The sequence below is a fragment of the Boleophthalmus pectinirostris genome, unplaced genomic scaffold (assembly GCF_026225935.1).
Source record: "Boleophthalmus pectinirostris isolate CB_2022bp ecotype Guang Dong unplaced genomic scaffold, ASM2622593v1 HiC_scaffold_16, whole genome shotgun sequence".
NCBI classification, from domain to species: Eukaryota; Metazoa; Chordata; class Actinopteri; order Gobiiformes; family Gobiidae; genus Boleophthalmus; species Boleophthalmus pectinirostris.
Genome location: NW_026571095.1, coordinates 37,675,263 through 37,692,683, shown reverse-complemented (window position 1 = coordinate 37,692,683; position 17,421 = coordinate 37,675,263). Strand labels below are relative to the sequence as shown.

Below are 17,421 nucleotides of genomic sequence, written 5' to 3'. Positions count from 1 at the left end.
ATGGCGACCGAGTAGCTGTGTTGGACACTGTAGACGGCAAGAAGAACCAAGCAGTCGAAACTATTTGAAAGACTTAAAAAAGCTAAAGCTAGAAACCAGAAAAGATAATGCTACAGTTAAAGAACATGTTCATGTTAATGTAAAGAAAAGCAGGAAAAATGACAGAAAAATTGAGCTGGGGTGGCTACATTTCAGGGAACTAGACAACTTGTATGTGCATATGCGCACTAAAAAGGGTGGTGGAACACGAAAGGAAAGTGTGCCAAAGAAGAGTACAAAGACAGACCTCATAGAAAGAGCACTGCAACTGTTTTTTTCCTGGGGGGGGAAAATGCAGTAGGCAAACGTACAGATTTTGAAGTGGATTTAACCGACTTTCAGGAAAATCCCTTAGTTGAAGATTTTACTGTTGAGGAACTGTATGAAAGAACCAGGTTGCCAATGCTGCGTTTTTACTTAAAAACCAAGAAGATACAAAAAGACACAGAAGGGAATCTTGAGGGAGGCAGTGTTGAATCTGTACATATATATGATCACTTTGATGTACTACCTTCAGGTTCAGGCTCCAGTTCAACAGTTTTGGAGCTAAACTATTTAGATGTGATTTATATTGGACCTTTTGGAAGCACTGAGTCTTCAGATGGTGATGAAAGTCTTTTTAATAGTTTACCAGAACAAGAAACAACACTTAATAATGTGAACGACTTGGAAGAATAGTGGGACTGTGACTTTGCGCACTGCAGACCTGTTAGAAATGGAATCCTCCAGTCATACTTGATGATACTTTGAAGAGTTGCCTACTTTTCTGAATATGTCTAAAAAAAGAATTGTTGTGGTTCATCGAGGCCAAATCGAGCTTTCTTAATGAGCTTTTCAAGTTTTCTGAAGAAGAGATTGTGAACAAGGATATCCACTTTTCATTTGCCTGATGGGTGTGGTGGAAGTGATTTTGAGTTTTGGAATGACTTTTATGAACAATGTGGGAATGACTTTAAAGTACCATACTTACGACATGACTATGGAAAAGAGGAATGGGAAAGTGTTGGTCCAATCATTGCTTTTGGTTGGAAACGAGCAAAGCATCTTCCAATAAAACTTGCTCCTGTTATTCTTGAGCAAGCTGTTCTTGGTGATGTAGAGACTGATCTGTTGGATAGTTTCCTCAAGTACGTGTCACACTCAGAGCGAGTCATATTTCAGACTTGCTGTTCAGATTTTGAAAGTATTGATAAAGATGAGTTATTAGAAGTTCTTGATTTGCATAACTGCCGCAGACATCCAACACCAAACAACATAAAGCAAATCTTAAGAGAGCTTGCTCACCATAAATTAGTTCAGGAGCCAGCCTTTGTCATTGAGCAGTGGAGTAATATGCTTGTGGGGATGAAGTCAGAGCTGAAGGGGATTGCAACTGCGTATGAGGAACTACAACCAACATCACGCAAGATAATGAAGTCGCTCACTTATCCATGTAATCCAAATGCCAGTGAAAAACAGAGAGTCAAATATGTAACGACATATCTTCAAGAGTCTTTCCAGTTTCCTAAGGTTTTGTACAGGATCAGATGTATTTACAGGAAAAAAACATTGTGGTGTCATTTACAGAGCTTAATGGGTTTCAGAGAAGCCTGTTGCACACACCTGTGGTTGTTACTTAGAACTGCCAGTTACCTATGAAAGTTACCCCGATTTTCGACATGAAATGAACAAAGTGCTGGAGAGTAACATCTGGGTTATGGATATTGTGTGATTTTAGGCCAAATGAAAAAGTGAATTCTGTTAGCATATTGGTATTAATATAGTCTTGTTACTGGTTTCACTTTGATTATTGTTGTTGTTGCTGCTGTTGTTTGCCACATTTTTACACAACATTCATTAACTACCATTTTAGATATAGATTACTCAAAAGATACAATTCACCTGTATCTCTTCATTATGATTTAAGTTTGTTTGGACTTTTGCATTGTTAAAACTGTTATATATCTGGTCTATTCATACTCTTACATTTCCTGTCCGGAGGTGCTATTGCATTATTCATTTCCTGAAGTGAATGTGAAAAAGTTTGATCAAATGAATAAAACTTCTTGTAATTTTGAATCTTCAGTCTGGTTTATTATTCATTTAAATATTCATTTACATTATTATGTTGTTAACTACTTGCACATACTTGCCATAATAGCGTAAATGTTTTGGAAAATATAAAGTAATCCTAATTTTAACAACAAATTAATTTACCACAGAAATAGATATAATCTGTAGTTCTTATTGTGTGATAGTGAACAATTAATTAACAAACTTTGTTCAGTTATTAGTCTTTATTGTTGGGTTTCAGATGACATCACAACATTCAATAGGCCAATATTGTTTAATACAGCTGGGGCTCAGGTAAAATGAATATTGTTGAAATGCAGATTTTTGTTGTAATACAGTGAGTTCTTGGTTTTAGCCACTAACAGAAGTGATCAGGTTCAGAATTTGTGAGTTTACCTTTTGGATATTCATGTTAAAGTAGAATGTACTCAACAGGAAAAACTGGCTCTTTCCTCCCATCTAGGAGTATGACATCATTACATTGTAGAATTAGTCTGTGCATGTTTGATCACTGTTGCAATTCATTATTGATTAACTCTCTCAAACGGATATAGAGGTCAACTGTTTGATACACATCATTTGAAAAATACAAATTACGCTCAGCCATCAAGTCCACGCAGATTCTGAACACATCTTCATCACATGGGAAATCTCTGAAGGTGCATTCTTCAAGGCAGAGTGAGACTTTGTCCATGGCTATAGGATGCAAATAGTTTCTACCACCGTACAGGTGTGGAACCGCGTACAAAACGGAAGGACGTCCATGAGGCGATCTTGAATTGTTGACTTGACGGATGCGATGGTTGTTCCAAGTCAGTGCAATCTCATTAAGTTCATCCTAGGATAAAGACAAATAAAATGTACAGTACATATGAAGCACATTGCTCTTCACTTTAACCACTAGATGGCACTGTCGTGTAATAATAGTTACTAATGTTGTTTATATTTGTTGTGTATAATAACTTATTAAACAGGATAAAAATAGAAGGTTATTTAGGCTTACCTGTATTGTTTTCAGGAAACAGAATTGGATTAAGGACTTATCCAAAAAGTTGTCTAAAAAGTGTCCGTCTTCTTTGAGTTTGTCAAATAGATCCATCCAATATTGAATACATTCACTTCGCAGGGTGAGCCACCATCGTTCAATCCGCTGGTTTCCAGTGCTGGGACCTGAAAATACTGGGTCTGTTTCTGCTCGGTTTCCAGAATAATTCAAAAAGCGCTGAAATTCTCCAACATGACCATTCTGTCCCTAAATCAAGCCTGACTCTAGCTGGACAACCACCTGCAGTGATCACAGCATCCATGAAGTAGCCAGCGATAACCTTTGGGTCGTTGTTTGTTTTGTAAGCTTCCAGCCGTATCATCTTCCTGGAGAAACCGTCTATACATCCACTGATTGCAATTCCAAATGGCTTAATCTTGTCATAGCATCAATATGCCAGACATAGTTGGAACCTCGACTGTGGTATACTCGTCTTCGTAGCCTGTTTCTTGACCGCAGATCAACACCTTCACTGTTCAATAATCGAAGTAAAATACGAACAGTCTCACGGTCTGTCACAATATTGTTCACCCAACATTTTTGGTGCATCCATCGATAGCCGTGGTACTGACCAGATGTCTCCAGCTGTTGCTCGATAAACGCTGCCACTTCAGCCACATCTGTTTTATTTTTACGCCGCCAGAGTCCTCTTTTGCTTAAAATCCGTTCAAGGGTGCGTTTGCTCACCGTGATTCCATGTGAATGTTTTTTTTTTTTTAATTATGAGTTTTAAACTCGTAATTATGAGTTTTAAACTCGTAATTATGAGTTTAAAACTCGTAATTATGAGTTTAAAACTCGTAATTATGAGTTTTAAAAGTCATAATTATGAGTTTAAAAGTCATAATTATGAGTTTAAAAGTCGTAATTATGAGTTTCTGTGAGGCTTTTATTTTTGATTTACTGGCGGAAATGGGCTTCCATAGGATGGTAAGTGGTTAATGTAAAGAAAATGCAGTGGCATTGATAAAAATAAAAGGCTCTTTTTGCTTGTTGTAAAAAATATTTAAACTTATAAGAACTAGGGATGTTTTAAAAGTGAATCTTCTCAATAGGTACCAGTTCAAACTTATCTGTTACTTTTATTCAATAACACTATGTGGCTTCTCCATTGTTGTGGTCAATAATAACCACAACAATGGAGTCTAAGGCCATCTCCTCGTGGACCTCAGGAGACAGTTGTCCACTCTTGTCTCTGCATGACCGAGTAAAATGTCCTTTGTATATATTCCATGAAAATAGCCCAAAAAAAGCAATTGCAAAGATTGCAATAGCAACATGTAGGCCATCCCGCTGTGCATGAGGAAACCCAATGCCATCCTCCTTTCCAGACAAGGCTATGGTAACTTGGTACTCGAACTACAGTGCTTGTGTACTTGTTCATTTTGGAACGTTCAACTGAGAGACAGGAGTACAGACCAGCATCTGAGTCTGAAGCATTTAAAATCAGCAAACCATCTTTTAAAAAAATGGTGACGATGTGTAGGGTTCAGTGTTAGCCTGTCTTGCTCCCAGATGGTTACAGCATGATTGGATGGATTAGTACAGTGAAGCTTCAGGCTTCCACCAACCCTAACAGATTGATTAACCGGTGTAGATGGGGCTGAAAATAACCAGAGCCAGAGTTAACTTAATAAATACAATACAATACAAAAAGAAAATTATACATTTTTCAATTTGGATTTGCTGGATCAAAACATTTTAAGTAGGGATTTTAAATGACAGCACAATAAACTTGAAGCAGCCATATACTCTTAAAAATACATGAACTTTTCTGGTGAAGGGGCCATCACCTGCTTCTTTCCATAGAGATATTGCCTGGAATGTTCTACAGTGTGGCATTACACTTACACTCCACAATATCTGTGGAGACAAGCAGGTGGCAGATCCTCCACCAAAAAAAGTTACACAGTGCACCTTTAATATTAGAATTCTACTACTGGTACTTATCAAAATGATAAAACTATAGCCCTTAGATCTTCTGATGAGATCTATCATTATTTTATCATGAGAAGCACTCACTCACACTCTCAACATTTCTTTCTGGAAACTGTTCTGACTTGTCAGAAATTCTGAGCCTCCCCCAACTGGCCCATACTGCTGACAAACTTATTTGAGTGGAAGTCACAAAGACTCCTTCAACAGAACAACGGCATCACTTTTTCCATAAAAAGGCTGCTGATCTAAAACTATTTTAATATTGATGGAAAGGAACTTGTATAAAATAGGCTCTAATACAGGGGCACTCGTATCAAGCTAATCTTTCCAGTTTTAAGCAACAACATTGGAGCTAATTAGTTCCGTGTGCTGCATTGTGACTATATTGAAATATTGTCCTTGGTCATGTCATTGTACTCACCTGGTTTTGGGCAAAGAGATGCATCACCATCTTGCACACTTTGTATGAGTTTACTAGGAAAAATGTTTAAGCTAATGTAAATATTTGTAGCAAATATTTTATTCCCACAACCAGATTATATGAGAACACAACCACTTACTTTTGTGATTTTGAAAGAAGAGTCACACATTTCCCTGTCCTGTCATCCCAGCCACAGTATGGGTCTCGGCTAAGAACACAGTCCATACAGGTGGAAGACCTTTCGCAGGTGGCCAAAGGTATCTGCACTACTCCGGAGTCTGAGCCAGCATACAGCTGATCCTATACAGACAGGGACAAACCATATACTTATTCATTTTAAAAAAAGACCAAATTATTGACATGCATCTTAAAAGACTTACTGTGACGGTGGAAAAACGAAGGATCTTAATGGGCTCTGCTAACTTAAAGACATGTACTTCCTCAATGATGAACATTTCGCCATTATAGTTCACAGCTTTCACAATGGTGCCATTTTCTGCATTCATTGCAAAAGACATACTGTAATGTATAATCGCCAAAATGAATATGGTCAAATAATGTATTTCTTTTCTGCCCCAACAAACCTGTGCCTATAAACATGACGTGGTACGTTTTGTTGTCCTCAGCCTGCACTTGGTTAACAATGATTTGTGTGAACATGGCCCCCTTTCGGACCAAACTGGGTTTTCCTCCCATGGGCTGAATGACCTGGTCCATGAGAGGCCTATTTTTGACAAATTCAAGGGTCTGATCAGGGAGGTCTAAAGTCTCATTTATACCCGCTTTACGAGCTGCATTGTCAATACACTGGAAAAGAACACAGACAATAGGATCAGTCAACAAAAAGACAATTGCCTGCTTTAAAAATACTTTTGAGGATTTTTTTTTTAAGTATTGGGCAAAACTCACTGCTCCTGGCCGTGGAGAAGGGACCTCTCCGCTATACATCACCCATTTAACAAAAGACGTCTCTACAGTGACTGGGGTCTTGTACTTGCCCTCTGAAAACACTTGGCTGATGTCTGACACTTTGTACACACACACAGCCGACAAGTCTGATGTGTCTCTAAAACACAGAATTACAGAAGTGAGGCACAAGTAGCATCCAAATCTACGACCAACAAAACTTTGCAACATACGACTGGAGGGGTAAAGATGGTGTAGAACAAACAGCTAGTCCAGGGCTTCTTGGGGTCACACCAGCGGTAAGTATCCTGGATAATGTAAGGCGGCTGAGACTCCAGGACGGGACACTCCAGTGTAGCCTTCAAGAAAGAAGTCCACTTTTTCTGCAAGGTCCTCTGCCCTCCTAGATCACCCTGTGTGAGAACGCAACACAGCTAAGCATCAGCAAACAGGCCTCATAGTGGACAGGCGCCATTGTTGCACACTTGGTACTGATCGTAAAAAAAAAAAAAAAGAAGACACATTTACCTTGCACACACGGGCCACACGTGACACCACAGGCTTATTGTAGCAGTCACACTCGACTGCTGTCTCACTAAAGAACAGGTAAACCTTGTCATCGTCTCCAGTAGTACTGTTAACACTCTCAGGCAGATAGGCCATCGATACAAAGTGGGGCTCTGCCACAGATATTAAAACAAATACAATGTCATATTAAGTCTCCTAAAAAAATCTCATACAAACAAACTAAGAGTTCATCTTACCATTGAGCCATGAGGTTTTGAACTCAGTTCGAATTGAAACGTCAGGACTCCGGATAAGAACAGGCTCTGAACCCAGGAAATTCATAGAAGTGGCAGAGTACAAGTCATCATCTATAAAACACAGGAGCAGTGTTATGAAAATTCACAAAATACTAGATTCATTTAAATATTTAAGCTTACGCTAACAAATCATGAATGCCACATACCAACCATAAGAGAAGCATATTTTTGATATGGATCAAATGGACATTTGCCTTTGCCATTTTCAGTCTTGTTTTCAAGCATCATTTTCCCATCTACATATGACTGGTAGAGAAATACAAGCCAGATTTAGTTTTTAGGTCATATTTGATTCAATGTTTAATTCATTTATTTATTTTTAAAATGTGACCAATGACATTAAATATATCTTACCATGTAGTCACACATTGGGTCAAAAGCATTAGTCCCACACACATACATTCTGTTGTCTTCCATTTCATGGAGGATTCTAATATAGTTCTTGCACTCAGTCTGTAACAGACGCCTCTGATAAAAACTCAATGTGCCAAAATAAGGGCAAAATAGAGCAATGTCATACCTCTGGGTTTTTCCCTTTGTTTCCACAATCCTCTCTTTGTTTTTGTGTCACTTCCCATTTCACCTAAGTGAACATTTAAACTGTGGTTAGTCTTGATCAAGGACAACTGTTGTAATTTCCGTGTTACTATTGAGAATTAGGACTTTTGTGCACCTAGAACAAACTGTTATTGCATTATTTTGTCATTGATAATGTCAGTATTAACTAAATGTTTTCTTACTGAAGCCAACTTTTTAGAGACATCATGGAGATCTACAGCATAAACTGCCTCCCGGGCTCCAATGACCAACAGGCCCAAGTCTTCTCTTAACAGCATAGTGGAATAGTTGAAGACACCTTCCTCATGAAACATGTAAATATTGTCCCCTGAAGGTAAAACATTACTGTCATAACCAATAAACAAAACCAGCTGTTGGAACAAATACGTGATTTCATATTAAAAAAGAAACCACTTACGGTGATAGGGGACAGTTCTACGGGGAAAAGAGTTTACTGAGGATTCTTCTCCTAGTGCCAAGGCCATGGACAGCAGCCAGACAACACACAGGGACAGCAGCGGATGCATGGCTCCTTTGTTTGGGCAGCGGGAATTTTTGCTATATTGTTTCTTATCAAGCAGCGAGTGGCATATGTGACGTGATGAGGTCTGTGGCGACTGAATGCCACTGGCCCCTTTACTGGCCCCGCTCAGTAGGCTGCCCATAGTGAGATGGATGACTTAGAGCCACAATACAAGGATGAGACAACCTGCAATGGACAAAGCATATTACACAAAACTATGAGACATGAAATATGTGCATCTAACAGCCAGCAGAAAGAGAAAAAAATGCAGGCGCAATTACAAGGGAAAAAACAAAGTAAAAGACACAAAGAGAGCAATATTTCTGTCAGCGGCATAGTGATGTTAATGCAGGGCCATGAAAGGCATTCAGCAGGGCGCAGGGATGTCCACTTGAACTCTTCTCCAGCACCAAACACAAGCGCACAATGAGTGCTTTATGGAGAAAGCCAATGAAACAACCTTTACGTCCATTCTGACATAACATAGCTACTATCAGCATATAAAGTGTCAGGTCACTGACTGCACCAAAACACAGCCAGGGCTTGGCTCTACTCTACTCGAAAGTGATGTGCACCCGGCAGTGATCTTTCTACGATTTGGCAAGTGGGTGTGTGAGTTGTGCTTTCTGCTGGTGATGAGCTGCTGTGGCTTGTTAAAGAATGCAGTCCTTGTAAGATGTTTCACATTTAGCTTCGGGCCAAAGGACTTCAGTATTTGACACATGCACTGTGTTCACAAAAGGCTCCTGGCAAAAGAAAAGGTCCTGTAGTATGAGGCTAAAGAAAAGTTGACATGCTCAGATATTTACAGCCGAAACTAACTCACGTGTTTAAGGTTTTGGTAGCTACAGTTATGAGCCTATTGTAAACAAGAAAACTGGCGCATATGCTAGTGCACTTCATTATTAGCCACAAGGGTGAACAGCACACTTCAAGTAAAAGCTAGTTAAACATTACCTGAGTATTGGCACACCCACAACTACTCGGGCTTTAAAATTTCACAAGCACCAGTTAAAATGTCAAAATGATGAAAAACAATCGCGCGAGTACGGACAGACGGACAAAAGTAACCTGCTCCGTTTAACCCTGGAGAACCCACGGGGTCAAATTTGACCGTTGTTAATTGCTGCTACCCAAAATGAACAAACAAACCAAAAAAAAGTCAAATTTAACCTCAAAAGCTCAGAGTGCTGCTTCTGGCCCCTGCATAGAGACGCCTAGTGGATAAATATTGAACTGACACGAGCCAGAGTGGGAGTGACAAGATGGCTGACCTAATGCTGTTTTGTTGAGCTGGAAACCTACCCTAACAAAATTCTCTTCTCAGAAAACCAGCGACAGCGATTCTGATTAATTGTTTCAACCAGATGTTGAAAGTGATGATGTGAATCTTCTGCCCAAGACAATGACTCGTCCAATGATGAGGATGAGGATGAGGATGTGCCGTTTGCCGAGGCTGCAGCTCACAGATGGAGCCAAATCCTGCCGCAAAAGCTTACAAGTGGCAAAAGAAAGGCTTTGAGTTGCCATGACAACCCAGACCAGATGGCTTTGAGTTGCCATGACAACCCAGACCAGATGGCTTTGAGTTGCCATGACATCAGCTGAACAGCCAGGAGTACAATGATTCCATGAAAGGAGTTGACATGCTGGATGTGCGTCTTGAACACTGTAAATTTCCCATTTCCCATAATCAAACGTGTGCCTCTGCCGTCTAGAAACCTGATACCTGTGTAACAGTTCCCACCAGGTCTACGTGTCCCCACAGTGACACCAAGTGGATGAACAAGAGAAATACACGTTTGATTATGGGATTATAGTTCCGCATCAGTAGTTTGACCCCAAGCGTGGTCAGATAAATTTTCCAATTGTGAATGATCTTGTCCAGAAGTGGACTGCTGCGTAGGATGTGTGTCCTCGCGTGACGTCTGTGGCGGGGTCCGTACCCAGGCCAACATTTCCGTGACCTTAGCGACCCCCTCCTCCAATTCTTGTACAGGGGAAGAAGGGACCGGCTCAGGGACAACAGAGGAAGCAACAGGGACCAAATTAATTCTCGGGACTTTAGAAATCTTAACAATATCCGTATCCAAGAGATGTTCAGGGGCAACCACCGGATTCCTAACAGTCAAGTTGCGGGCAGGTGCTCTGCGCGGAGGCCTCTGCTCCAAAGGAGGAGCCACAGGAGTGGACTGGTCCTGCGGCTGTGTCCAAGCCGGAGGCTCGTGTATCATCGCTGCAGTAACTGTTTGTGTGTGGGGCAACTCTCGTGGTGCTTGTGCTGACTCCAAAACCAATAAATCCTGCCGTTGTTCTGACCGTGTGAAATCTCTGAGCAAAGTTTCTGCCTGATCTATCACTTCTCAAGAAATGTTGGGAACATTTTTTCTGGCCCATCTCGTTGCAATGTGGAAAGCGTGCGACCAATCCTGCGGGGGATTCTGCGTCAGTTCAGCAACTATTTGGTCAACTTGTAACTGATAATGTTCTTGGAGTATTTGCAGAGTAGTGTATCCCCAATTCTTCGCGTTTCCCACAATCAAATCAAGTGTACGAGACGTGGGTAAAGCAGGCCGAATTCCCATAATCAAACTACGCACTGTACGAGAAATCATCACCAGTTGTTCTTCTTCAGTCTGTCCAGAAACTCTACTCAGATGATGCAAAAACTTTCAGGAGAGAATGCAGCTGTCTAATCAAAATCCCTAACTGCTTATCAGCTGGTTGATAAGGATGACGTTGAAATTGTTCACGAGGAGGGAACAATTGTTTATCCAACAGCCCTCCGACCCCCACTGCTAAAACGGCGCGGACCCAGCCCACGGGCCCGGCGTCCAGACTGTCTGGACTGGACACACGTCCAACCAGACTCCATTTTTGTTAATTTTCTATATTTTTTTGGTCTTTTGTTTTTTTATATTTTTTTGTTCTTTTTTTGCTTTTTTTTTAAGAAAAACAAATAAATAATAAAATCAAAAATCAAAAAACTAAAAATGGTGCCTCAGGACTTTTTTTTATTTTTTATTTATTTATTTTTTTTACACTATAAAAACAAAAGCTGATTTAGTTTATTTTTTTACAGTTTAGTCCAGTTTAAGGGGTTGTTGTTCATCAAATACTCCGCCAGGAAGTGGACAGGGTCTTGTGGCTGAGCGGAGCAGCAGGCCAGCAGGCCCTGGGACAGAGTGGGCATCACATGCTCCATCAGGTAACTCCTCATCTGTGCTGTCTCAGCCTCCAGAAGATCCTCCTCCTCACGACGCAACTGCTCCACAGACCTGGACCATTCCTCCCAGCGGGCAGCTCTCTCTCTGGCCTCCTCTGCCTCTCTCTTCTCCTCTTCTTCTTTCCTCTGTGCCTCACTCCTCTGTTTCTCCTCCATCTTTTTCCACTCCTCCTCCTCCATCTCTTCGATGGTGGGGCTGTAATTTCGAGATGGACCTACAGTTTCAATGATCTTCTCCAACAGATGCAAACAGCTGGGTTCATCCTTGCTTGTGATTTCCAAGTTCAAAGTGGGTTAGGGTTAGGGTTAGTATCATGGTTATAGACCCGTCCCCAGCCGGGAACGGGCGGAGCACGGGCTCTCTCACGGGCGACGGCCCTCCAACCCCCACTGCCGAAACGGCGCGGACCCAGCCCACGGGCCCGGCGTCCAGACCGGAAGCTCTGTTTTTTCTCCTCTTTCTTTCCTTTTCTTAAAAAAAAAGACGACGTTTCGGGCTGCAGTCAGCCCTTCTTCGGATCCGAGGCACAAAAAGAAAAAGCTGGGAGATGTGTTGCTCTACCAAGCGTCAGTGAAATAATGAGGAGCAGAGCCTGTGTGTGCAGAACAAGGGAGCAGGAAGGGAGGGGCCGAGCGGGCACGCCCCAACATCTCACCTGTCCCTGCCCCGTGTTGTTGTTAGTGTTCAATGTAAACACACAGGCTCTGCTCCCACACCCATGTATTCATTAAAATATTTTTTTATAGAAATAAAAATTTTTTTTTTTTTATAGAAATAAAAATACATTTTTATAGAAATAAATTTTTATAGAAATAAAAATATCCCCAACTTAGGCTTAGCTAGTCAAAAACTATACCAATATATACAATATATACAAATATATACAAATAGGGAACGGTGGCTTGGCGGGAGGCAGTTCAATCGAGGTTAGGGTTAAGGGTTAGGGTTAGGGTTAGGGTTAGGGGGTTAGGGTTAGGGGTTAGGGTTAGGGTTAGGGTTATGGTATACTCAACAAATGTATTCATGAAATAAGATTATGTGTAGAGATAGCACTTTTTCTGTCAGTTTAAAGTTTACCAGAAATACCTCAACTACACTGACAGCTGTCACATTGTTTATTCACTCTGGAGGATGAAGTCACGAATATAAAATAAAAAAACTAAAAGTCAGAAGTCATGAGTGAGATTCATTTAACTCTTCCATGACCTCGTCGTCATCTTTCATGATCACTTTCTGTTCTGAGTGGTCTAGGATCACGCCCATCTCTCTCTGCAGGGCCTCCAGACTGGTTGGGTTGATGTAGTACCGCAGGTTTTGGGACGGCAACAGTTTTTGTAACTCTTCTAACCTGCGGTAGGCCACTTGGTACTGGCCCTGCTGACAGTAGTGATCCACCAAGAAACCAAAAGCATCCCCCACTCTGACAGCTGGGTCTAAGTCCGGCTCTTCTAACAGGGCTTCACAAACACGCACAGCCTCTGCAGCGTTCTCCACATACAACCTGCGCACATGGACAAACTTCTTGATTAAAGTGATTTTGTGTTGCATGTTTGACAGTTTGACTTCCTGTTTCCCAGAAGTATCCTTCGCTTTTGAAAGGCACTTATAGGCCTCAGTCAGAGCATCAAGTGCTTTTTCATAGTTTTGGTAATCGTCTATTTCCACCTGTGCACAGGCTTCATAGAAGCCCGCTAACAGCTCTGGCGCTCTGCCTTTAGTGTAGAAACCAATGATAGTTTTGAGAATTTCCGGATCTGTGCGCCAGTCCAGAGACTGAAGATAGTTTGCGGCCAAAATAAAAAGGTCTTTTTGACGACAAACATTGGCAAAGAATACGATTTTCTCTGTGTCACCAGATTTGAGAAGAGCCCTCATAGCCTTTAGCTTATTCCCTGCTTGCGTGTACTTTTTGGTTGCTAGGTGGTAGTTGCCCTGTCGCATACAGCAGTCTGCTATCCTCTCCAGCAGCTCCTTCCTGGCCTCCTCAGACATGTCTTTTGACTCGGTCACAGTCATCTTCTCTGCTAGCTCCTCTGAGACGTCCAGGTTCTGGCTCACACACAGCTCCAGTGCCTCCTGATACTTCTTAGCTGCTACCAATAGCTCCACAGCCTTTTCATAATGGGCATGTGTAATAAAGAAGTCAGAGCAGCGTGCCAGCAGCGCGGGGTCTGAGCCCTCATTCAGACCCTCTGCAATGAGCTGCAGAGCAGAGAACTGTTCTGTGGCAAAGGCCAGCTCCAGGGCTTTTGACACATAACCAGCCTTGTGGTAAAGAGCCACTGCTCGGTCCATATGTGTCCCTTTCTCCTCATAGTAACGGGCAGCCTCCATCATATCCTCTGGGTTACTGAGGAGAGCTAGGTTCATCAGCTGGTCGTCCAGACTGTTCTCCTTACAAAGCCGTATGGCATTGTTGTACGCCTGAGCTCGTGTGTAGAAGTGAACAGCCTGTTTGATATCGTCATGTCCCTCATAGTGCCGGGCCAGGTGGTAGGATGCTGCCCTATCCCCTGTGTCGTTGGCAATCTCAGACGCTTTCTGAATATTTCCCATGTAGCAGAAAACTCGAACAAGAGAGAGGTAATCCTGAGCCAACTCATAGTAGCGTAGTGCTGCATCCATGTCCGACTGGCTCTCAAGATACTGTGCCCACCATTTGTACACATTCTTGTCTCTCATTTTGTTCACATACATTTCTAGAGAGGATGTGTGTCGTCTTGAAGCATTCTTGGTACTTCAACCCTGTGGCTCTCGGATTTCTCAAAGAATGTGATGGCCTGTGCTTTATTCCCTAAACTTTCCAGGTATTTTGCATAGTTGTAGTAGGTGGTACGCAGGTGGATGCGATCATGCGTTTCTGCTAGTTCCAGAGCTTTCAGCCAGTCTCCTGAGGCCTGGTAGAAGTTGTTGAGCAGGTCATATCGCTGACAGGACTTGTACAACTTCTCAGCGTCTTCCAACATGCCAAGCTGAATGGCTAACATTGCAACTTGTGCTTCAGCCTCTGGCTCGACCTCAGCCTCCTTCAAAGCTTTCGCTGCTCTGGGATTTCCCATATTCCCGAGGCAAACCCGTGCCACATCCAAGCGCCGGGTTTTTACACACATCCGCGCCATGTTTTCCCATACTGCTGCACTTTTAATTAGTTTGATAGACTTAAAGGCTTCATCCATATCCCCAATGGTCAAGTAAAAGCTGAAATTTAACATAGCGTCTCGGGTAGTTTTCTCACAGTTCTCCAGCCCCACAAAGTCTCGAAGTGCTCGTCTTGACACCATCTTTGGAGCAATGGGACTTTTGGGAGACAGGCGAAGGTGTGGAGATATGGCTTCAGATTGGCATGATGGATCCCTCTCCCCAGGCTTGCAGATGAAGTAATAATACGGCACATCCATTGCAAGGAGAGACTGCAGAACCGCTGGTTTGAGGTAGCAGTCGTGTAATAGAAGGCCATGTTCCTGAGTGCAGAACAGTGTCACCACGGAAACATCAGCCCCATCGACAGGAACAGGTGATGAACTCTCAGAGCTGACCGGCACAGTCTCACAAACGAAAAGACGAGGCTCACTTTCATCCCAGAAATGAGAAATGGGACAGCGGCCACTGAGCTCTGTCCCTTCTAACTGATGCCTGTCACCATCTTCAGATGGTGTGATACCACTTGAGGGTCTTCCACTAAAGAAGTCAAAGTGTGTAATGGTGTCCATCTCAACATCGTAAAAGTAGACTTTGTGGTCTGGCTTTCCGTTTTCCTGTGTAATAAGGATGCTGACTTGGCTGCCATTTGCGTTACACTTAACTGAACTCAAGCCTCCCAGATTGGGAATAAACTCAGCCAGGTTCTTGGCACTTGAATGAGCTCTGGCATCTCTCCGGGAGAGATCAAACACTCTTATGTGAGCAGTGTCTGTGCCAACTATTAGATATGACTGGCACACACTGAGCAGTACTGGGTTTCCTTCGGTTTTTGAAAATGTTAGTAATTGCTTCACCGTGCCCTGGGGTGTACGGATCTGGACTCTACTGGGTTCTACAGTGTATAGATTCTCTCCATGTACGGCTACTACATGGGAGTCACAAGTAAATGACCCAGAAGTGCGTAAGGCTGTTTCTGAAATGTCATAAACAGTAATCTGCTTGCCACTCCAGACTATCAATGACTCCTTTGTACCACAGACACCCTTGATATGTGAGTCTGACTGCAGAGCCAAGTGCATCTCTGGATTGAACCGAGAGACACTGAGCTGAGTCGGTGAAACCTGAACGGCTGCCACCTGCTGGTTGAAGTGGGCTGACAGAACATGTTCAGACAGGGTCAGGGCAGTGTAGGAATTGTTAGCAGCTAAAAGATTTAAGTTGGGATTCCACTCTAGTTGTGTGACATTGCCTTGTATTTCAGTAGGAGCTTGTAACTTCCACTGGATTTTAGTGTCTGACTTGGTGCTGCCTGACTGAAACACCATTTTCCTCATTGCTACGCGACCACAGCTGGTACCTGCAGCCAGTATTTCTTTCCCTGAACAATAAGTGACACAGTTGACAAACAAACTGTGTCCCGCAAAAAGTTTAATTCAGCTTCCACGGCTTGGGTTTACATCAAAAATCTAAATATCAACTTTTTCAATTTTAACCCTTTATTCCCTGATTTAGGATTAGGGTCAAATCTGACCCATTGGGTTTTACGCGTATCATTTCAAAGAATAACAATAGGAAACACTGTCAATGTTGATCACCGCAATAGACAAGAAATGCCAGAAAAGTATCATATACTAACAACGGCTCCGAACACATATGGAGCCAAATCGTGCCGCAAAAGCTTACAAGTGGCAAAAGAAAGGCTTTGAGTTGCCATGACAACCCAGACCAGATGGCTTTGAGTTGCCATGACAACCCAGACCAGATGGCTTTGAGTTGCCATGACAACCCAGACCAGATGGCTTTGAGTTGCCATGACAACCCAGACCAGATGGCTTTGAGTTGCCATGACAACCCAGACCAGATCAGCTGAACAGCCAGGAGTACAATGATTCCATGGGAGGAGTTGACATGCTGGATGTGCGTCTTGAACACTGTAAATTTCCCATTTCCCATAATCAAACGTGTGCCTCTGCCGTCTAGAAACCTGATACCTGTGTAACAGTTCCCACCAGGTCTACGTGTCCCCACAGTGACACCAAGTGGATGAACAAGAGAAATACACGTTTGATTATGGGATTATAGTTCCGCATCAGTAGTTTGACCCCAAGCGTGGTCAGATAAATTTTCCAATTGTGAATGATCTTGTCCAGAAGTGGACTGCTGCGTAGGATGTGTGTCCTCGCGTGACGTCTGTGGCGGGGTCCGTACCCAGGCCAACATTTCCGTGACCTTAGCGACCCCCTCCTCCAATTCTTGTACAGGGGAAGAAGGGACCGGCTCAGGGACAACAGAGGAAGCAACAGGGACCAAATTAATTCTCGGGACTTTAGAAATCTTAACAATATCCGTATCCAAGAGATGTTCAGGGGCAACCACCGGATTCCTAACAGTCAAGTTGCGGGCAGGTGCTCTGCGCGGAGGCCTCTGCTCCAAAGGAGGAGCCACAGGAGTGGACTGGTCCTGCGGCTGTGTCCAAGCCGGAGGCTCGTGTATCATCGCTGCAGCAGTAACTGTTTGTGTGTGGGGCAACTCTCGTGGTGCTTGTGCTGCTGACTCCAAAACCAATAAATCCTGCCGTTGTTCTGACCGTGTGAAATCTCTGAGCAAAGTTTCTGCCTGATCTATCACTTCTCAAGAAATGTTGGGAACATTTTTTCTGGCCCATCTCGTTGCAATGTGGAAAGCGTGCGACCAATCCTGCGGGGGATTCTGCGTCAGTTCAGCAACTATTTGGTCAACTTGTAACT

At 42.7% G+C, this 17,421-nt stretch overlaps 2 pseudogenes; both read right to left on the bottom strand.

The window, feature by feature from the left end:
- Positions 1-4,231: 4,231 nt before the first annotated feature.
- Positions 4,232-8,366, bottom strand: LOC110153548 (semaphorin-4E-like; annotated as a pseudogene).
- Positions 8,367-12,706: 4,340 nt separating this feature from the next.
- Positions 12,707-17,170, bottom strand: LOC129407199 (intraflagellar transport protein 140 homolog; annotated as a pseudogene).
- Positions 17,171-17,421: the final 251 nt, after the last annotated feature.